We start from the raw sequence: 23,805 nt of genomic DNA, 5'->3' as shown, positions 1-23,805 counted from the left end.
CTCAAATCCTCTAGCTATGAAGGTCAACATACCATTTGCCTTCTTCACCGCCTGCTGTACCTGCATGCCAACTTTCAATGACTGATGTACCATGACACCCAGGTCTCGTTGCACTTCCCCTTTTCCTAATCTGTCACCATTCAGATAATATTCTGCCTTCCTGTTTTTGCCACCAAAGTGGATAAACTCACATCGCTCAAAAATCTGTCTATCTCTGCCTTAACTATATTCAAAATCCCAGCCTCCACAGCTCTCTGGGGCAGAGAATACCACAACCTTCTGAGAAAAGAAATTTCTCCTCATCTCAGTTTTAAATGGGTGACACCTTATTCTAAGACTATGTCCCTCTAGTTATAGATTCCCACATGAGTGGATACATCCTCTCTCCATCTACTTTGTCAAGCCTCCTCATAATCTTATAAATTTCAATAAGATCACCTCTCATTCTTCTAAACTCCAATGAGTATATGCCCAACCTATTCAACCTTTCTTCATAAGTCAAACCCTTCATCTCAGGAATCAATCTAATGAACCTTCTCTGAACAGCCTCCAATGCAATATCCTTCCTTAAATAAGGAGACCAAAACTGTATGCAGTACTCCAGGTGTGGCCTCAACAATACCCTGTACAGTTGTAGCAGGACTTCTCTGCTTTTATACCCCATCCCCCTTGCAATAAAGGCCAACATTCCATTTGCCTTCCTGATTACTTGCTGTATCTGCATACTAACTTTTTGTGTTTCATGCACAAGGACCCCCAGGTCCCTCTGTACTGCAGCATTTTGTAATTTTTCTCCATTTAAATAATAATTTGCTTTTTTATTTTTTCTGCCAAAGTGGATAACCTCACATTTTCCCACATTATATTCCATCTGCCAAATTTTTGCCCACTCACTTAGCCTGTCTATATCACTTTGCAGATTTTTTGTGTCCTCCTCATAACTTGCTTTCCCACCCATCTTTGTATCATCAGCAAACTTGGCTACATTACTCTCGGTCCCTTCATCCAAATCATTAATATAAATTGTAAATAGTTGAGGCTCCAGCACTGATCCCTGCGGCACCCCACTAGTCACTGTTTGCCAACCAGAAAATTACCCATTTATCCCGACTCTCTGTTTTCTGTTAGTTAGCCAATCCTCTATCCATGCTAATATATTACCCCCAACCCAGTGAACTTTTATCTTGTGCAGTAATCTTTTATGTGGCACCTTATCGAATGCCTTCTGGAAATCCAAATACACCATATCCACTGGTTCCCCTTTATCCACCCTGCTTGTTACATCAGCAACTTTGTCAAAAATGATTTCCCTTTCATAAAGCCATGCTGACTCTGCTTGACTGAATTATGCTTTTCCAAATGTCCTGCTACTGCTTCCTTAATAATGGACTTCAACCTTTTCCCAACGACAGTTGTTAGACTAACTGGTCTATGGTATCCTGCTTTTTATCTGCCTCCTTTTTTAAATAAGGGCGTTACATTTGCGGTTTTCCAATCTGCTGGGACCTCCCCAAAATCCAAGGAATTTTGGTAGATTACAACCAATGCACTATCTCTGCAGCCACTTCTTTTAAGACCCGAGGATGCAAGCCATCAGGTCCAGGGGACTTGTCCGCCTTTTATCCCATTATTTTAACGAGTACTACTTCTTTAGTGATACTGATTGTTTTAATTTCCTTCCTCCCTCCCTATAGCCCTTTGATGATCTATTATTGGGATGTTTTCTACGGTGTCTAGTGTCTTCTATCGTGAAGACCGATACAAAATATTTGTTCAAAGTCTTTGCTATTTCTCTGTTTCCCATTATTACTTCCCCAGTCTCATCCTCTAAGGGACCAACATGTACTTTAGCCACTCTCTTCCTGTTAAATACATGTAGAAATTCTAACTGTCTGTTTTTATATTTCGTGCTAGTTTACTTTCATAATCTATCTTCCCTCTCTTTATCATTTTTTTTGTCATTCTTTGCTGGTTTGTAAAAGTTTCCCAATCCTCTGGCCTCCCACTGGTCTTGGCCCCATTGTATGCCCTTGTTTTCAATTTGATACCATCCCTTATTTCCTTAGTTAGCCGCGGATGGTTATCCCTTCTCTTACAGTCTTTCCTTCTCATTGGGATATATTTTTGTTGAGAGTTATGAAATATCTCCTTAAATGACTGCCACTGCTCATCAACCGTCCCACATTTTATTGGGCCTGAAATTCCGATTGAGGTCTTCCCGCCGGCAAACGAGTGAAACAGCAGTTCACGTGCAATACATTGCCTCATGGAGTCATTATCAGAGCATCCAAAGACATAACATTTTGATGCCCTCTCAGGAAAATTCTCCCCAGTGTCCTGGGGCCAATATTTATCACTAAAAACAGTTTATCTGTGTCATTATCACATTGCTGTGTGTGGGAGCTTGCTGTGCGCAATTTGGCTGCTGCGTTTCCCACATTACAACAGTGACTACACTCTAAAAAGTACTTCATTGGCTGTAAAGCGCTTCGAGACGTCTGGTGGTCGTGAAAGGCGCTATATAAATGCAAGTCTTTCTTTTCCAAGTATTTATCCAATTCCCCTTTGAAAGGCAGTGCATTTCAGGTCACAACAACTCGCTGCTATCTTCTCAATAATGTTGGAAATTTGGTTAGAGGTTTGGCAACATAATAAAACTGGTCCCAAAACAGCCACATCCTGCGAGCAGCTATAAAAAGGGTCCTTTCCTTTCTCTCTCCCCGCCTCCGTCTCCTCGGTTCCGGAATCACATCATCTCATCATGATGTAGTTTAGTCTTCCTCGGCCAAGTTTCTCTGGGCTTACTTTGCCAAGACTCTAACTGCTTTTTTTCCCTTCTCACCAGATATCAAAGAAAGCTCTGGATGAACCGGCGTACACTCAGAGCGGGCTGGGGGGGCTAATGTCAAAACAGCCTGATCCTTAACCTGTTCAGGAGTGCAGCTGTTACAGAATAAGCCTTGGGACAAAGGATCTTATCATCTTCTTTCGTATCATCATCATAGACAGTCCCTTGGAATCGAGGAAGACTTGCTTCCACTTTAAAAGTGAGTTCTGAGGTTACTGAACAGTCCAATATGGGAATTACAGTCTCTGTCACAGGTGGGACAGACAGTGGTTGAAGGAAAGGGTGGGTGGGGCTGGTTTGCGCACGCTCCTTCCGCTGCCTGCGCTTGGTTTCTGCATGCTCTCGGTGCCCTCCCGGATGCTCTTCCTCCACTTAGGGCGGTCTTTGTCCAGGGACTCCCAGGTGTCGGTGGGGATGTTGCATTTTATCAGGGAGGCTTTGAGGGTGATCCTTGAAACGTTTCCTCTGCCCACCTGGGGCTCGCTTGCCGTGTAGGAGTTCCGAGTAGAGCGCTTGCTTTGGGAGTCTCGTGTCAGGCATGCGAATATTCGTATATTAGGAAGACCGAAGGCATTGTTTTCAGTCCCCATGCCACAAACCACGTCCCCTAGCCACTGACCCCGTCCCACTCCCCAACTCCTGTCTGCGGCTGAACCCCCCCCCTACCCAAGCTCCTTTGAAGCTTCTCGAATCCAATAAGTGTATAGGTCCATGGATCAAAGGCGACATGAGGACAAAAAATGTACACAGCGAGTGGTTAGGATCTGGAATGTGCTGCCTGAGAGGGTGGTGAAGGCAGACTCAATCGTGGCTTTCAAAAGGGCATCGGATCATCATCATAGGCGGTCCCTGGAACGAGGATGACTTGCATCCACATGAGTTCACAGATAGTTCACTGAAGGACCCGATGTTCCAGTCCTGAACTCCAGGGGTGGAAGATGCCTGTGTGTGGATTTTTTTAACGTGGGGTGACCGTTGCACACCAGCCACCACTCGGGCTTGACAGAGCTAGGTCTTGGTCCAGTGGCAAGGGTTAACCAGGACGACTGGAGACCTGCTCTGCTGCACGGACCCAGTGCGCGCACATATCGCAGTGTGGGCTGGGCCCGTGCTGCCCCTGGGCCCCTCGCCTCTTCTGGGCCCCGTACCCTCATTCGCCGCACCTCCGCCGCGATCTCTCGCCGCTCCTCCGCCACAAACATTCGCCGCACCGCCGCCATGATCCCTCACCGCTCCTCCACCACAAAAACACTCGCTGCACCTCCGCCACGATCTGTCGCCACTCCTCCACACCAAACATTCGCCGAACCTCCATCGTGATCGCTCACCAAATCTCAGCCACCATCCCTCATCGCTCCTCCGCCCCGATCACAGGTCCACCACGACCTTCCATGCTCCTCTGCTGTACCAGGGCCCCGCCGATGCTCCTGCCCATGCTCCTGACAGCGACCTGGGTCCTGATGACATCACCCAGTCGCCCACCTCAAAGCCGTCGCACACTTGTGTCAGCTCGTGCTGGAAGCTGCAGTGGCTCACTCCAACGCTTTATTCTCCCGACCCACGGAGATGGATGCGAATTGGATAAGTACCTGATGGTAAACAAATTGTAGGGCTTCAGAGAAAGGGCGGGGGAGTGGGACTAGTTGAGGTGCTCTTGCAGAGAGCCGGCACGGGCTCGACAGGCCAAATGACCTCATTCTGTGCTGTAACCATTCTATGATTCCATGAAAGAAAGAACTTGCATTTCTATAGCGCCTTTCATGATCTCAGAACGTGCCAAAGCGCTTCACAGCCAATTAAGTACTTTTTTGCAGTGTAGTAATGTAGGAAACGCGGCAGCCAATTTGAACCCGGCAAGATTCCACAAATAGCAATGCGATAAAGCCCAGAAAATCTGTTTTTTTTTGTGATATTGGTTGAGGGACAAATATTGGGCCAGGATACCGGGGAGGACTCACCCTGCTCTTCTTCAAAATGGAAATTCCAATTCCAGGGATGCACAAAAGATTTCATTGAATTTGGTTTAGTGAGCTTCCTCAGGTACAGAGTGTAGCGCTGTGCTTGTGAAGGTGGATGTGCAAAGCTGCCCTCCTTTGTTTAAGTTCATGTGACTTGTAGGGAGTATCGAGGCATGGACCTCGCTCGATCAGCTCGATGGGCAGGCCACATGGTCCGCATGCCCGAGACTTAATTCCCGAAACAAGCGCTCTACTCTGAGCTACGTCACGGCAAGCGAGTCCCAGGAGGGCAGGGAAAACACTTCTCAGACGTCCTCAAAGCCTCCTGGAAAAAATGCAACATCCCCACCGACTCTTGGGAATCCCTGGCCCAAGACCGCCCAAAGTGGAGGAGAAGCATCCGGGAAGGCGTCGAACACCTCGAGTCTCTGCATCGGGAGCACGCGGAAGCCAAGCGCAAATAGCGGAAGGAGCGCAAGACAACCCAAGCCCCCCACCCACCCGTCCCTCCAACCACCATCTGCCCCACCTGTGACAGAGACTGTAGGTCCCGCATTGGACGCTTCCGTCACCGTGGAACTCATTTTAGTGTTTAGAAGAATGAGAGGGGGGTCTCATTGAAACGTATAAAATTCTGACGGGGTTGGATAGACTGGATGCGGGGAGGATGTTCCCCCCGGGGCTGTGAAGTCTAGAACAAGGGGTCACAGTCTCAGGATATGGGTAGGAAATTTAGGACCGAGATGAGGAGAAATGTTTTCACTCAGAGGGTGGTGAACCTGTGGAATTCTCTACCATACAAGGCTGTGGAGGCCAAGTCACTGAATATATTTAAGAAGGAGATAGATAGATTTCTAGAAACAAAAGGCATCAAGGGGTATGGGGAGAAAGCTGGAATATGGTGTTGAGATAGAGGATCAGCCATGATCATATTGAATGGCGGTGCAGGCTCGAAGGGCCGAATGGCCTACTACTGCTCCTATTTTCTATGTTATGTTTCATCCTTGACTCCGGGGGACTGCCTAAAAAGAAGAGACTGGTTGGTGGTTGGCCTGACTAGTTGTGTGAATGAGTCACATCTGTTTCCCGACCACATAAACAACTGTTCAGACAAGCAACACCCAGGCACTGCCTCGCTCCCCAATCAGCATCGACCTTCGTCCGCCCATGATTTTCCAGTGTAGTCGTTTCCATAATGACACGGGGAAGTAACACAACGTCACACCACCACCAATATCACATTCTGGCCTCTTGAGCATCCCTGATTTTAGTCGCTCCACCATCGGTGGCCATGCCTTCAGCTGCCTGGGCCCCAAGCTCTGGAATTCCCTCCCCAAACCTCTCCGCCTCTCTCTCCTCCTTTAAGACGCTCCTCATAACCAACCTGTCCTAATATCGCACCTGGAGTATTGCACATAATTCTGGTCTCCATATTATAAAAAGGATATAGAGGCACCGAATAAAGATTTACGAGGATGATACCAGAACTGAGGGGGTTATAACCATCAGGAAAGACTGAACCGGCTGGGGCTCTTTTCTCTTGAAAAGTGAAGGCCAAGGGGTGACCTGATAGAGGTCGATAAAAGGGTTGGATAGGGTAGACGTAGAGAAGATGTTCAACACCGCCTCCACTGCGCCAGCGCAGCCTTCGGTCGCCTGAGGAAGAGAGTGTTCGAAGATCAGGCCCTCAAATCTGGCACCAAGCTCATGGTCTACAGGGCTGTAGTAATACCCGCCCTCCTGTATGGCTTAGAGACATGGACCATGTACAGTAGACACCTCAAGTTGCTGGAGAAATACCACCAGCGATGTCTCCGCAAGATCCTGCAAATCCCCTGGGAGGACAGATGCACCAATGTTAAGCGTTCTCGTCCAGGCCAACATCCCCGGCATTGAAGCACTGACCACACTCGACCAGCTCCGCTGAGCAAACCACATTGTTCGCATGCCAGACACGAGACTCCCAAAGCAAGCGCTCTACTCGGAACTCGTCCACGGCAAACGAGCCAAAGGTGGGTAGTGGAAACATTTCAAGGACACCCTCAAAGCCTCCCTGATAAAGTGCGACATCCCCACCGACACCTGGGAGTCCCTGGCCAAAGACCGCCCTAAGTGGAGGAAGAGCATCCGGGAGGGCACTGAACACCTCGAGTCTCGTCGCCGAGAGCATGCAGAAATCAAGCGCAGGCAGCAGAAGGAGTATGTGGCAAACCAGTCCCATCCACCCTTTCCTTCAACCACTGTCTGTCCCACCTGTGACAGAGACTGTAATTCCCATATTAGTCACCTGAGAACTCACTTTTAGAGTGGAAGCAAGTCTTCCTTGATTTCGAGGGACTGCCTATGATAATGATGTTTTCACTTGTGGGGGAGACCAAAACTAGGGGCCATCAATATAAGACAGTCACTAATAAATCCAAAAGGTAATTCAGGAGAAACTTCTTTACCCAGAGAGTGGTGAGAATGTGGAACTCGCTGCTGGTATGCTCATAATAAAGGATGAAACTGAGTACTGTGTGTACAATGAGCAAGTGTGACCTTAGCTCCTTTAATAAGACTCCAGAGTGCAGGTACCTCGTAGGTGGCCTGCTTATATACCGTGCTCCCAAGGGATGCTGGGATCCCTTGGGACTCCAACAGGTGGGCCCTCTGGTGGTGGTGTGATACAAGTTGCAAGGGGTTAAATACATAACATACCACAGGGAGTGGTTGAGGCAAATTTAAGGAGAACGTTAGATAAGCACATGAGGGAGAAAGGAATAGAAGGATATGCTGATAGAGCGAGGTAAAGAGGGGTGGGAGGAGGCTTGTGTGGAGCATAAACACCGGCACAGAGCTGTTGGGCCGAAATTCGATGTAAATAATCCAGAACTCCCATCCTAGTAGTCACCAGCTGAGCTGTAGCTGGCAGTGACGTCACTCCCCATTTCCCCAGTGGATTTCTGGAAACCTTTGGATAATACTTCCGGGTATTGAAGAATGGAATGATTCAGATTTTATAAACTGCGCCCTTGAAGAATTGAAATAAGTTATCTCATTTGTTTTTTTTCAGAAGGAATAGGAACAGGAGGAGGCTGCTCACGCCCCTGGAGCATGTTCCGCCATTCAGTGAGATCATGGCTGATCTGTATCTTAACCCTATCTGCCCGCCTTTGTTCCGCATCCTTTAGTAACCCATTGCCGAACAAAAAAATCTAGCAAGCTCGGTTTTGAAATTTTCAATCGCCCCTCCCTGCCCCAGCAGCTTTTTGGGGGAGGGAGTTGCACATTTACACTACCCTTTGTGTAAAGAGGTGCTTCCCGACATCGCTCGGGAAAAACTCTATGGGCTGGGTTTTGCGGATGGAGGGTTTTTTTGGGCAGTAAATTTCGCGGGGGGAAATGGTTTGCGTTTGCAGCCATAACATTCACCAGCTGGGCCCTGAGTGTGGGGCGGAGTGCTAAGGGGTGGGGCGTTCCACACCTCTCTCTCGGGGCGCTGGGCCGGCTGATAAAACTGGAAATCCCGAGTTAAAGAGCCGGTCTCGGAACGCCCTGAGAGAGGGCTCCTTGGGAGAGAAAAATCCCCACGAAACGCGCCAAAAAACATTGCCCGCCCCTCATTAGAATAAATCATAAAACTAAATATAAACAAAACAATCACACCGACCTCATTCAATATTCACGTCACTCACTGCCGTCGGGAGAGTTCCGACCGCCTGCTTTTCCAGGCAGGTCCACTAGGGGGCACTGCGGGGCATTAGAGGGTCGGCGTCCAACAAAAAATCGAAGCGGTGTTGAAACCGGTGATGTTGCATACCGGCTCCGCGCTCCTGGGCGGTGCTGCTCCGCGCCCCCCCCCCCCCGCGCAAAATCGGCAACTAATCTCCCGGCAGGGCGCTGGGAGCTGTCCGCCCGCCCGGAAACCATCCCCGCCGCCATTGCTGCCCCTCCCCGGGGCGCGAACCCCAGAGGCGGCAATGGCGGGGAAAATCCACTTCGTCACTCGTAAGCTGGCTCCTTCCCTGGGCTACACTTTCCCGAGAGGTCCCTCGACGCCCGATTGCCCGCCCAGAAAAACCCGCAAACGTTTGGCGAGTGACGCTGGCGAGAATTTGCACTGTTATGTTAAAACGAATTAAAAACTAATCGCCCGGTGAGAAAATGGGTGGTTGTACCTTTATTGTCGCCAGGGGAAACGATGTAATACGGGCGGTTTGAAAAGAAATTTAGTCAGAGGCTGCGGTTGGGCCTAGGGCAGGGGGGAAAAGTTCAATAAAAATTCACTTAAAAAATATAAACAAATGTAAAAAGCATTCCCAAGACATTTTTGCACCTATTCACCATTTTAAAATTAAAAAATAATGAACCTTTAACTCACCTGCCGCCCTGTTAAGCAGCTTTCACCGAGCGGTTCCCTCGGCGATCTGGGCGGGCTTCCGTTGAGGCCAAACTTACGCCCAAGCGGTTTTCTCAGCGTTGCACATTGGCGGTTTAATCCCGGCGGGCGTTTTGAGATATGGGCAATACCATCGAAAAAACTAAGGGGGAAACTTTCGCCGGGCGGAAAAAGAGCTGTACCGTGGAGAAAATCTCCGAGACGCCGCCGGAAATGATAAGAAGGTTTAGCCCATTTTTCGTACTCCGAACTCACAGCAACAATGGCAATCACTCTGTGCAGGCAGCCAGTGAAGTGCTTTCCCCAACGGGTTGGGAGGTGGATCGTCTCGAACACAAACATCGACATGGACCTGTTGGGCTGAATGGAACGTGCTGCAAATGTAATTCTTGATAAACACAATTGGGTGGCTCTGCTTTCCTCGAGGTCCTTTTGGAATCCCCGATTCAGAAACGTCTTCTGTGTGCACGCAGGGACATGAGCTGCCTCTGTTGGCAGATTTGATTGTCGCCGATGGACTTGTAGAAGTGTGGAGGCACAGGATGGAATTGAGCATTCTATCAAATCAGTGGCTAGCACTCTCACCGCTGAGTCAGGAGGTTGTGGGTTCAAGTCCCACTCCAGGGACTCGAGCACAAAATCCAGGCTGACACTCCCCAGTGCAGTACTGAGGGAGTGCCGCACAGTCAGAGGGACAGTACTGAGGGAGCGCTGCACCGTCGGAGGGGCAGTACTGAGGGAGCACTGCACCGTCGGAGGGGCAGTACTGAGGGAGCGCTGCACCGTCGGAGGGGCAGTACTGAGGGAGCACTGCACCGTCGGAGGGGCAGTACTGAGGGAGCGCTGCACCGTCGGAGGGGCAGTACTGAGGGAGCGCTGCAGCGTCGGAGGGGCAGTGCTGAGGGAGTGCTGCACTGTCGGAGGGGCAGTGCTGAGGGAGTGCTGCACCGTCGGGGGGGCAGTACTGAGGGAGTGCCGCACTGTCGGAGGGGCAGTGCTGAGGGAGTGCTGTACTGTTGGAGGGGCAGTGTTGAGGGAGTGCTGCACTGTTGGAGGGGCAGTACTGAGGGAGCGCCACACTGTTGGAGGGGCAGTACTGAGGGAGTGCTGCACTGTCGGAGGTGCCATTTTTCGGATGAGACATTAAACCGAGGCCCTGTCTGCTCGCTCAGGTGGACGTAAAAGATCCCGGGGTACTAGTTCTTTGGTCTTTCCCGATATCCCTGTCATTTTTTCTCCTTCAAGTGTTTACCCAATTCCTTTTTGAAGGCTGCTATTGAATCTGTATCCACCGCCCTATCAGGCAGTGCGTTCCAAATCCTGACCTTTCGTTGCGTAAAAAGGTTGTTCCTCGTGTCACCTCTGGTTCATTTGCCAATCCCCTTAAACCTGTGCCCTCTGGTCATAGACCCTTCAGCCATTGGAAAGAGTTTCTCTATATTTACTCTATCGAAATCATTCATGATTTTAAACACCTCGATCAAATCTCCTCTCAGCCTTCTCTGCTCCAAGGAGAACCATTGGTAGCCCTGTCGGTCACGGCACTTCAGGTGCATAATCCAAATACTTGATAAATGTGGTGAGGGTTTCTGCCTCTATCGCCCTTGCAGGCCGTGAGTTCCAGACCCCCAGCACCCTCTGGGTGAAACAAGTTCCCCTCATAAGACTTTCCGTGGGTTAATGGCTATCCTAAAAGGAACAACAAAAAAAGAACACTCCTTTCAAAGCCGTTAATCTCCATCATTGCCTAAATGGAGAACAGTTTTCATTATGGAGAGGAGCCAACAGCCAGGGGTCATAGATTTAAAGTAATTGGGAGAGAGGTTTAGAGGGGATTTGAGGGGAAATTTCTTCACCCAGAGGGTGGCGGGGGTCTGGAACTCGCTGCCTGAAAGGGTGGTAGAGGCAGAAACCCTCATCGCATTTAAGAAGTATTTGGCTGTGCACTTGAACTGCCGTGACCTACAGGGCTACGGACCGAGAGCTGGAGCATGGGATTGGGCTGGGTAGCTCTTGGTCGGCCGGAGCGATCAATTGTTCAGACCGGATTGGCGAAGGAACCCGGAGAGGTTGCGTCAGAAGTTGGAGTTCCTCGCTCTGGTATGGAGTTGGCCGCCAGAAATGGCTGGTGTCCCGTTTCCCAGCCGGAGATGGCTTCAAGCTGCTCCAGCTGAGTTCCCAAAAGGACAGAAGATCTGGGAACGCAGTGCTGGTGACCCCTGTCGACCCCGTTCGGAACACTGGCAGATCTCCCACTGCCTTTCACATCTGCAGTCTGGGAATCAGCAGAGCCTGTTGTGGGCCCAGCGAATGGAGCACGTTGCACTTGCTTCAGAGCCGAGAAGCCGGCATTGCGAGGGCCAATTTCAGGGACCAGTGTCCTGCGTCCCAAGGACCTCCAACCGTTTTGGGTTGGGCCACCTTTTCAGGCGTCCTGGTTGGCCGCCTAAGACGGGCACTAGGCCCCTTGCAGGTGCTAATTCTTATGTATACATGTTAATGTATGTACTGTAACACTAGACCACTGAATGTACCTTCACACTGTATACACAATACCTGTACCACTAGAAGGTGCTGTTGCTGGAGACCTAAGTGTCACCTGTACACTGCAGGTAACCAAATATAAAAGGGAGCTCACCTCTTGGTGTCCTCACTCTAGGAGCTGCAATAAAGGACTAAGGTCACTACAATTCTAGTACTATACCCTTACCTCGTGGAGTCGTTTGAGTGCTTGCATACACAACACTAATGATGTATCAAACGTCTAGTCTACAGGGCTGTAGGGATACCCACCCTCCTGTATGGCTCAGAGACATGGGCCATGTACAGTAGACATCCCAAGTCGCTGGAGAAATATCACCAACGATGTCTTCGCAAGATCCTACAAATCCCCTGGGAGGACAGACGCACCAACGTTAGCGTCCTTGACCAGGCCAACATCTCCAACATTGAAGCACTGACCACACTTGATCGGCTCCGCTGGGCAGGCCACATCGTTCGCATGCCAGACACGAGGCTCCCAAAGCAAGCGCTCTACTTGGAACTCCTTCACGGCAAGCGAGCCAAAGGTGGGCAGAGGAAACATTTCAAGGACACCCCTCAAAGCCTTCCTAATAAAATGCAACATCCCCATCGACACCTGGGAGTCCCTGGCCAAAGACTGCCCTAAGCATCCGGGAGGGCACTGAGCACCTTGGGTCTCATCGCCGAGTGCATGCAGAAAGCAAGTGCAGGCAGCGGAAGGAGTGTGTGGCAAAGCAGTCCCACCCTCCCTTACCCTCAACGACTATCTGTCCCACCTGTGACAGGGACTGTGGCTCTCGTATTGGACTGTTCAGACACTTAAGGACTCATTTTTAGAGTGGAAGCAAGTCTTCCTCGATTCTGAGGGACTGCCAATGATGATGATGATGATTAGGAACCCCCTCTGGGAGATTGGACTGCACCAAGCATCGGACCTGCTCCGCTCAGGTACAGCTGGCGTGGATGAGGCCTACATAATCTCTACGGCTGCTCTAGCCTGCTCCTCCATTCAATCAGATCATAGTTGATCCTTAACTTCAACTCCACTTTCCCGCCTGATCCCCATATCCCTCGATGGGATATCCCATGACTCCAACAATCTATCGATCTCAGCCTTGAATATACTCAACGACTGAGCATCCACAGCCCTCTGGGGCAGAGAATTCTAAAGATTCGCCACCTTCTGAGTGAAGAAATTCCTCCTCATCTCAGTCCTAAATGGCCGACCCCTTATCCTGAGACTGTGACCCCCTGGTTCTAGACTCCCCAGCATTTACCCTATCAATCCCCCTCAGAATCTTGTATGTTTCAATGAGATCACCTCTCGTTCTTCTAAACTGCAGGGAGTATAGGCCCATTCTACACAATCTCATCCCAGGAATCAATCTGGTGAACCTCCATTTCTCCGAACCTGCAATCCAGTGAGCCTAGCAATGGTGTGCCAACGAAGGGTTAAATAAAAATTAAATCACGTTTTTATTTGTGTGGAGCCAGGAGGATTAGGAAATCGCCCAGATTATTTCGTTGAGGCCATAAAGCCCAATATTGAGTGGGCTTCAGGCCACCGGGGGGAGGGGGTCGCTATGGCAACGTCACTGCCTTCGCGCCCGAAAGCGGCCAGCGACGAATTTCCACCCTTGGACTGCTCACTTGACTTGTCCCTCTGTGTCTTTGGGTAATCAAGGAACTCGCAGCCGAAGCCAATCAGAGGCCTGTAGTGTCCTTTAGGTAAGGAAGTCGTAGAATCGTAGAAAGTTACAGCGCGGAAGGAGGCCATTTTGACCCATCGTGTTCGTACCATCCATCATCATGGGCGGTCCCTCCAAATCGAGGAAGACTTGCTTCCACTCTAAAAGTGAGTTCTCAGGTGACTGTTCTTTAAGTCTATGCAGTCTGGCGGTTGACCCCTCTGCTCAGGGAAATAGACCCTTCCTTTCCACTCTATCCAGTCCCCTCTTAATTCTATACACCTCAATAAGGTCTCCCTCAGCCTCCTCTGTTGAAATCTGCCGTCCTTACCCAGTGTGATTCCAGACCTACATCAATGTGGTTGACTCTTAACTGCCCTCTAAAATGGCCCAGCGAGACACTCAGTTGCAGCAAACCGCTAGGAAAAACAATAATAAGAATAAAACCGGATGGATCACTCGGCCTAGGCAACGACCAAGGAACTCCCTCCCTAACAGCACTGTGGGAGCACCTTCACCACACGGACTGCAACGGTTCAAGAAGGCGGCTCACCACCACCTTCTCGAGGGGCGATTAGGGATGGGCAATAAATGCCGGCCTTGCCAGCGATGCCCACATCCCATGAATGAATTTTTAAAAAGTAAATTTCATGCTGCAATTCAATGTTTTCCCTCAAAATTGTTTTATATTTGTAACAATTAGCATCCATAGCCTCCCGAACCCCTTCCACTTCCGTCTCCCTGGTCCCATCACCTCCCCTACCACCTTCCTACATTAAAAGAAAGAAAAACTTGCATTTATATAGCACCTTCCATGACCACCGGACATCTCAAAGCGCTTTACAGCCAATGAATACTTTAGGAGTATAGTCATTGTTGTAATGTGGGAAATGCGGCAGCCAATTTGCACACAGCAAGCTCCCACAAACAGCAATGTGATAATGATCCAGATAATCTGTTTTTTGTTATGTTGATTGAGGGATAAATATTGGCCCAGGACACCAGGGATAGCTCCCCTGCTCTTCTTTGAAATAGTGCCCGTGGGATCTTTTACATCCACCTGAGACAGCAGACGGGGCGTCGGTTTAACGTCTCATCCAAAAAACGGCACCTCCGACAGTGCAGCACTCCCTCAGTACTGCACTGGGAGTGTCAGCCCAGATTTTTGTGCTCAAGTCTCTGGAGTGGGACTTGAACCCACAACCTTCTGACTCAGAGGCGAGAGTGCTACACACTGAGCCACAGCTCGCACTGTAACTACACTGCAAACGTACTTCATCAGTTATAAAGCGCTTTGGGACGTCCTGAGGTCATGAAAGGCGCTGTGGAAATACAAGTTATTTTTTTTCTTCCAACTGTCCTTTCACTCATTGGCCCTCGTGTTCCCCCTCCCCCTTCCTCCCTACCTATTTTTCCCCTAAAGTGCTTTGTGCAGAATCACGGGGCCCAGCGAAGGGAGATGCGAATGGAAGAAGGGGAATTCTGAGGCCTGTGATTGGGTGAAGCAGTCAGTGGGACGGTGGAAGATGGGTCAGCAAGGGTCGTGGACAGGCAGCCTTATGACCCAATACTTTAAACCTGAGGCCAGTGGTGTGCCAGCTTGGTGTGGAAGAGGAACACAGGAACAGGAGGAGGCCATTTCAGCCCCTCGAGCCTGTTCCGCCATTCAATGAGATCAAGGCTGATCTGTGGCCTAACTCCATATACCCGCCGTTGACCAATATCCCTTTATACCGTTAGGTTAACAAAAATCTATCAATCTCCGATTTAAAATTGTCAATTGATCTAGCATCGATTGCCGTTTGTGGAAGGAGAGTTCTGTCATGTATCTCACACTACTGTACACAACTGTATCTTACCATGCTATACATGACTGTAATAAGATATGACCTGTAACCACCAGCATACCTTACCACCGGGGGTGCACTTGCAGGAGACACTGGATACTGGATAAAGTTGCAAGTCCTGAGTGATCTTGACTTCACTATGTGCCTCGTGTGAATCTGTACTGAGGGGACAGGACTTTACAAGTTCCAACCTTCGACCGCCTTTTGTGCGTAGAAGTGTTTCCAAACTTCACTCCTGAAAGGTCTAATTTTTAGACGGTGCTCCCTTGTCCTAGAATCCCCAACCAGCGAAGATAGTTTATCTGTATCTACCCTCTCTGTTCCCCTTAAATATCTTGAAAACCGGCCTAATTCCACTTTCCAGCTCTCGGTCCGTAGCCTTGTAGGTTACAGCACTTCAGGTGCACATCCATCGTCATCAAAGGCAGTCCCTCAGAATCGAGGAAGACTCGCTTCCACTCTTAAAGTGAGTTCTCAGGTGGCTGAACAGTCCAATACGAGAGCCACAGTCCCTGTCACAGGTGGGACAGACAGTGGTTGAAGGAAAGGGAGGGTGGGACTGGTTTGCCGCACGCTCCTTCCGCTGCCTGCGCTTGGTTTCTGCATGCTCTCGGCGACGAGACTCGAGGTGCTCAGCGCCCTCCCGGATGCTCTTCCTCAGCTTAGGGCGGTCTTTGGCCAGGAACTCCCAGGTGTCAGTGAGGATGTTGCACTTTATCAGGGAGGCTTTGAGGGTGTCCTTGTAACGTTTCCTCTGCCCACCTGGGGCTCGCTTGCCGTGTACGAGTTCCGAGTAGAGCGCTTGCTTTGGGAGTCTTGTGTCGAGCATGCAGACAATGTGGCCCGCCCAACGGAGCTTGTCGATTCCTTACCAATCCTCCCCTCTCGGGATGGCTCCAGTTTCAGAGGACGCGACCCAGTGTCAGGACTCGTGTACAGGCGAGATTGAGATAGAAGAAGTTCCTCTGAGAATTGCCTTTCCAGTGCAGTGCACGGATTGGTTGCAAGCTGCTCCCAACAGTAGGACATGCTGACATAAATAGTTGGAAAAAAATTGAGGTGGGCTATGGACAACTGAGTTTCCAGCAGAATAAATTCTGCTTAAACTCGGACTGAACCTCCCCATGGGGGGAATACAACATGATTAATTATGGAAAAATAAAAACTGATGTTGAAGTTGGCCAAGCTATTGACTTCAGTCGATGATCTTCAGATTTGGGTTCCAGGATTAAGTCCCTATTCAGTCCGGTGGGTGCTAGAGATAAGGCACTAATGCATTAACTCTTGCTGTCATCTACATTCATATGAAACGGGAACTGATTCCAAGGGGTGACGCTATTCCTGCTACTGACTGGAGGATACTGAGTGCCTTACATAAGAAACATAGAAACATAGAAAATAGGTGCAGGAGTAGGCCATTCGGCCCTTCTAGCCTGCACCACCATTCAATGAGTTCATGGCTGAACATGCAACTTCAGTATCCCATTCCTGCTTTCTCGCCATACCCCTTGATCCCCCTAGTAGTAAGGCCTTCATCTAACTCCTTCTTGAATATATTTAGTGAATTGACCTCAACAACTTTCTGTGGTAGAGAATTCCACAGGTTCACCACTCTCTGGGTGAAGAAGTTTCTCCTCATCCGAAATGGCTTACCCCTTATCCTTAGACTGTGACCCCTGGTTCTGGACTTCCCCAACATTGGGAACATTCTTCCTGCATCTAACCTGTATGAACCCATCAGAATTTTAAACGTTTCTCTGAGGTCCCCTCTCATTCTTCTGAACTCCAGTAAATACAAGCCCAGTTGATCCAGTCTTTCTTGATAGGTCAGTCCTGCCATCCCGGGAATCAGTCTGGTGAACCTTAGCTGCACTCCCTCAATAGCAAGAATGTCCTTCCTCAAGTTAGGAGACGAAAACTGTACACAATACTCCAGGTGTGGCCTCACCAAGGCCCTGTACAACTGTAGCAACACCTCCCTGCCCCTGTACTCAAATCCCCTCGCTATGAAGGCCAACATGCCATTTGCTTTCTTAACCGCCTGCTGTACCTGCATGCCAACCTTCAATGACTGATGTACCATGACACCCAGGTCTCGTTGCACCTCCTTTTCCTAATCTGTCACCATTCAGATAATAGTCTATCTCTCTGTTTTTACCACCAAAGTGGATAACCTCACATTTATCCACATTATACTTCATCTGCCATGCATTTGCCCACTCACCTAACCTATCCAAGTCACTCTGCAACCTCATAGCATCCTCCTCGCAGCTCACACTGCCACCCAACTTAGTGTCATCCGCAAATTTGGAGATATTACATTTAATCCTCTCGTCTAAATCATTAATGTACAGTGTAAACAGCTGGGGCCCCAGCACAGAACCTTGCGGTACCCCACTAGTCACTGGCTGCCATTCTGAAAAGTACCCATTTACTCCTACTCTTTGCTTCCTGTCTGACAACCAGTTCTCAATCCACATCAGCACCCTACCCCCAATCCCATGTGCTTTAACTTTGCACATTAATCTCTTGTGTGGGACCTTGTCGAAAGCCTTCTGAAAGTCCAAATATAACACATCAACTGGTTCCTCCTTGTCCACTTTACTGGAAACATCCTCAAAAAATTCCAGAAGATTTGTCAAGCATGATTTCCCTTTCACAAATCCATGCTGACTTGGACCTATCATGTCACCTCTTTCCAAATGCGCTGCTATGACATCCTTAATAATTGATTCCATCATTTTACCCACTACTGAGGTCTCTCTCTGTTTTCTCTCTCCCTCCTTCTTCAAAAAGTGTGGTTACATTGGCTACCCTCCACTCGATAGGAACTGGTCCAGAGTCAATGGAATGTTGGAAAATGACTGTCAATGCATCCGCTATTTCCAAGGCCACCTCCTTAAGTACTCTGGGATGCAGTCCATCAGGCCCTGGGGATTTATCGTCCTTCAATCCCATCAATTTTCCCAACACAATTTCCCGACTAATAAGGATTTCCCTCAGTTCCTCCTTACTAGACCCTCTGACCCCTTTTATATCCAGAAGGTTGTTTGTGTCCTCCTTAGTGAATACCGAACCAAAGTACTTGTTCAATCGGTCTGCCATTTCTTTGTTCCCCGTTATGACTTCCCCTGATTCTGACTGCAGGGGACCTACATTTGTCTTTACTAACCTTTTTCTCTTTACATATCTATAGACACTTTTGCAATCTGTCTTAATGTTCCCTGCAAGCTTCTTCTCGTACTCCATTTTCCCTGCCCTAATCAAACCCTTTGTCCTCCTCTGCTGAGTTCTAAATTTCTCCCAGTCCCCGGGTTCGCTGCTATTTCTGGCCAATTTGTATGCCACTTCCTTGGCTTTAATACTATCCCTGATTTCCCTTGATAGCCACGGTTGAGCCACCTTCCCTTTTTTATTTTTACGACAGACAGGAATGTACAATTGTTGTAGTTCATCCATGCGGTCTCTAAATGTCTGCCATTGCCCATCCACAGTCAACCCCTTCAGTATCATTCGCCAATCTATCCTAGCCAATTCACGCCTCATACCTTCAAAGTTACCCTTCTTTAAGTTCTGGACCATGGTCTCTGAATTAACTGTTTCATTCTCCATCCTAATGCAGAATTCCACCATATTATGGTCACTCTTCCCCAAGGGGCCTCGCACAACGAGATTGCTAATTAATCCTCTCTCATTACACAACACCCAGTCTAAGATGGCCTCCCCCCTAGTTGGTTCCTCGACATATTGGTCTAGAAAACCATCCCTTATGCACTCCAGGAAATCCTCCTCCACCATATTGCTTCCAGTTTGGTTAGCCCAATCTATGTGCATATTAAAGTCACCCATTATAACTGCTGCACCTTTATTGCATGCACCCCTAATTTCCTGTTTGATGCCCTCCCCAACATCACTACTACTGTTTGGAGGTCTGTACACAACTCCCACTACCGTTTTTTGCCCTTACATAGAAAATAGTAGGCCATTCGGCCCTTCGAGCCTGCACCACCATTCAGTATGATCATGGCTGATCCTCTATCTCAACACCATATTCCCGCTTTTTCCCCATACCCCTTGATGTCTTTTTGTCTAGAAATCTATCTGTCTCCCTCTATAAATATATTCAGTGACTTAGCCTCCACAGCCTTCTGTGGTAGTGAATTCCACAGGTTCACCACCCTCTGAGTGAAAAAGTTTCTCCTCATCTCGGTCCTAAATTTCCTACCCCGTATCCTGAGCCTGTGATGCCTTGTTCTAGACTTCCCAGCCAGGGGAAACATCCTCCCCGCATCCAGTCTATCCAACCCTTTCAGAATTTTATACGCTTCAATGAGATCCCCTCTCATTCTTCTAAATTCCAGTGAATACAGGCCTAGTCGACCCAATCTCTCCTCATACGACAGTCCTGCCATCCCAGGAATCAGTCTGGTGAACCTTCGCTGCACTCCCTCTATGGCAAGTATATCCTTCCTTCGGTAATGAGACTAAAACTGCACACAATACTCCAGGTGTGGTCTCACCAAGGCCCTGTATAACTGTAGTAAGACATCCTTGCTCCTGTACTCAAATCCTTTTGCAATGAAGGCCAACGTACCATTTGTCTTCTTAACTGCTTGCTGCACCTACATGTTTGCTTTCAATGTCTGGTGTACAAGGACACCCAGATCCCTCAGTACATCGACACTTCCCAAGCTATCACCATTTAAATAATACTTTGTTTTTATGAACAATACAAAATTTACAGACAGGAAAAGATGAGATGGCCCATTGAGACCACCGTACACTACGATGGGCGGAGCAGAACAGGCCTGTACTCTCTGGAGTTTAGAAGAATGAAAGATGATCTCATTAAAACACGCAAGATTCTGAGGGGGATTGACAGGGTAGATGCGGGGAGGATGTTTCTCCTGGCTGGAGAGTCTAGAACCAGGGGTCACAGTCTCAGGATAAGGGGCAGAACATTTAGGACTGAGATGAAGAGAAATTTTTTCACTCAGAGGGTGGTGATCTTTGGAATTCTCTACCCCAAAGGACTGTGGATGATGAATCGTTAAGTATATTCAAAGCTGAGATTGATAGGTTTTGGAGTCTTGGGGAATCAATGGATTTGGAGATACTTGCATTGGAGGCTGTTCAGAGAAGGTTCACGAGGTTGCTTCTAGAGATGAGGGGGTTGACTTATGAAGATAGGTTGAGTAGGTTGGGCCTCTACTCATTGGAGTTCAGAAGAATGAGGCGATCTTATTGAAACATATAAGATAATGAGGGGGCACGACAAGGTGGATGCAGAGAGGATATTTCCACTCACAGGGGAAACTAAAACTAGGGGGCATGGTCTTAGAATAAGGGGCCGCCCATTTAAAACTGAGATGAAGAAAAATTTCTTCTCTCAGAGGGTTGTAAATCAATGAAATTCTCTGCCCCAGAGAGCTGTGGAGGCTGGGTCATTGAATATATTTAAGGCGGAGATAGACAGATTTTTGAGCGATAAGGGAGTAAAGAGTTATGGGGAGCAGGCGGGGAAGTGGAGCTGAGCCCATGATCAGATCAGCCATGATCTTATTGAATGGTGGAGCAGGCTCAAGGGACCAAATGGCCTACTCCTGCTCCTATTTCTTATGTTCTTATGTACAGTCTCAGGATAAGGGGTCGGTCATTTAAGACTGAGATGAGGAGCAATTTCTTCACTCAGAGGGCGGTGAATCTTTGGAATTCTCTTCCCCAAAGGACCGTGAATGATGAATCATTGAGTATATTCAAGGTTGAGATCGATAGATTTTTGGAGTCTGGGGGAATCAAGGGTTATGGTGATAGTGCGGGAAAGTGGAGTTGAGGTCAAAGATCAGCCATGATCTTATTGATTGGTGGAGCAGGCTCGAGGGGCCATATGGCTTACTCCTGTTCCTAATTCGTATGTTCTTATGAGCATCATTACTAAACACTCCCTCCCTCCCTCTCCTTGACTGCCAATAAAGTGCAGTTGTAATGTAAGGAAGAGGACAGGGTCATTGACTGGCTGTAGTTCCGCTATGATGGATAGCTCAGTAGAAACTATCACAGGTTAGTATTGGGTTAGTAGTGGACAGTGTGAGATTTGGATCTCAAAGTCCCGAACCAAAAAGCTGGGCATTTGTAACTTCTGTCTGGATCCATCAGGGAAGCCATTCCTTCATCGTCGCTGGGTCACAATCCTGGAACTCCCTCCCTAACAGCACTGTGGGAGCACCTTCACCACACGGACTGCAGCGGTTCAAGACGGCAGCTCACCACCACCTTCTCCATGGCTACTACAGGTGGGCAATAAATGCCGGACGGCAAAGATACAGATCCGTCATGATCTCATTGAATGGCACAAAAGGCTTAAGGGGCTGAAAGGCCAGTATATTCCTATGTACTGTTCATTCACCTGTTTCATTTGAACAAAACTGTAATGCATTTGCTTCATGGGTTCTTTGCTTAAGAATTCATAGGAACACATGGGTAAAAAGAACTAGTTAGTTTATTAACAAAGGTTTAACAGTCACACTACACATTACCAGTCCATTCATCATTATCATCATAGCCTGGTCTCCAGTTGTCTTTGTTAACCCTTGCCACTGGATAAAGACCTAGCTCTGTCAAGCCCGTGTGGTGGCTGGTGTGCAACGGCCACCCCACGTTAAAAGAATTCACACATAGGCATCTTCCACCCTTTAAATTTAGTTCATCAGTCACCTGAGTACTCATTTTTATGAGTCCCTCGAAGTCGAGGAAGACTTGCTTCCACTCTAAAAGTGAGTTCACAGGTGGCTGTACAGTCCAATATGAGAATTAAAGTCTCTGTCACAGGTGGGACAGACAGTGGTTGAAGGAAAGGGTGGGTGGGGAGTCTGGTTTGCCGCACGCTCCTTCCGCTTCCTGCACTTGGTTTCTGCATACTCTTGGCAACAAGACTCGAGGCGCTCAGCGCCCTCCCGGATGTTGTTCCTCCAATTACGCCGGTCTTTGGCCAGGGGCTCCCAGGTGTCGATGGGGATGTTGTAGTTTATCAAGGAGGCTTTGAGGGTGTCCTTGAAATGTTTCCTCTGCCCACCTGGGGCTCGCCTGCCGTGTAGGAGTTCCGAGTCTAGCGCTTGCTTTGGAGTTTTGTGCCCGGCATGTGAACAATGTGGCCCGTCCAATGGAGCTGGTCAAGTGTGGTCAGTGCTTTGATGCTGGGGGCATTGGCCTGCTCGAGGATGCTAATGTTGGTGCATCTGTCCTCCCAGGTATTTCTACAGCGATTTCTACTGTATATGGTCCACGTCTCTGAGCTATACAGGAGGGCGGGTATCACTGCAGCCCTGTAGATCCAGTTCATCCACTGGGCTCACAACTGCATACCTCATCGTGGATGACCTAGACTCAACTGACTGGGGGTTTATTGAGTCTTGTGAACATCACGTGACTGGCTAAGCCACTCACAATGCAAACCTGTGAGCATATTCACAGGTGCCTACATTACAAAAACCATCTGTTGGTTCATAGAAACATAGAAACATAGAAAATAGGTGCAGGAGTAGGCCATTCAGCCCTTCGAGCCTGCACCGCCATTCAATGAGTTCATGGCTGAACATGCAACTTCAGTACCCCATTCCTGCTTTCAAAGCTGGAGCCTGGGAAGAATGTATATTGGGTCTGTCTTTCAAAGAGCGGACAATCCCTCGTTGGCCCTGATATATTTCAGAAGCTGGTGTGCATAGTAAGGATTCCCTGTGGCCATCCTTGGGTCTCACTTTTGTTTACCTAGTTATTGGGAGGAAAAAGTTGCGCTCCGAATTGTAGGGGACCTGAGGTGCACTTACAGGACTGGCTGATGTCACTGAGCACGAGAAATTATCTAGCATACAAGCCCCAAAGCTTGACACCTTGTAAGAATGAGAATGCAGTGAGGCGAGGAACAGCACTCATTGGGTTCAAATTTCCCCAGGAATTGTCCCGTTCTTTTTGGCGTAAGTAGCTTTTTTTGGAGTAACTTAAAAATCGCAAATTTCCCCATTTAACTTGCTCCAGTGTAAGTCAGTTAGTTAGGTTTTTATCTGGTTTAGTTTTTTCTCTCCAAAAGGGGGCGTGACCAGCCACTTACGCCTCTTATGGTCATAGAAGCAAATTTGGCCAGCTAAAAGTTACTCCAAACTAACTTCGGCCAGTGTATGTGGCCACTTTTGTAGGCACAGAAAAACCTTACCTACATTTAAGAAATCAGCGCAGGTAGTCAGAGATAGGGGGAGGGGGGAGGGGGGCGGAGGGGGGGGGAAGGTGAGTTAGAGGATTCTAAAGCACTAAACACCTTCACAACATTAGCACAACATCACAACATCTTCAGCACAACAGCTGCACAACATCATCAAAAATAAATGAAAGATAAATCAGCTGCTGAAAATAGAGCAGTCCTACCTTGCCGACAGCAGAACACACTGGCTAGCCCTCCCGCCAGGGCTAGGGACAGCAGGCACACATGACTGTAGGGGTGAGGGATTTTTACTTTTTACAGTTGTTCCTAAATTTGTGGTCCTAATGGAACATGATTCAGTTTTAATGCAAA

The sequence above is a fragment of the Pristiophorus japonicus genome, chromosome 10 (genome assembly GCF_044704955.1).
Source record: "Pristiophorus japonicus isolate sPriJap1 chromosome 10, sPriJap1.hap1, whole genome shotgun sequence".
Taxonomy (NCBI): domain Eukaryota; kingdom Metazoa; phylum Chordata; class Chondrichthyes; family Pristiophoridae; genus Pristiophorus; species Pristiophorus japonicus.
Note: the sequence above shows the minus strand (reverse complement) of the source record.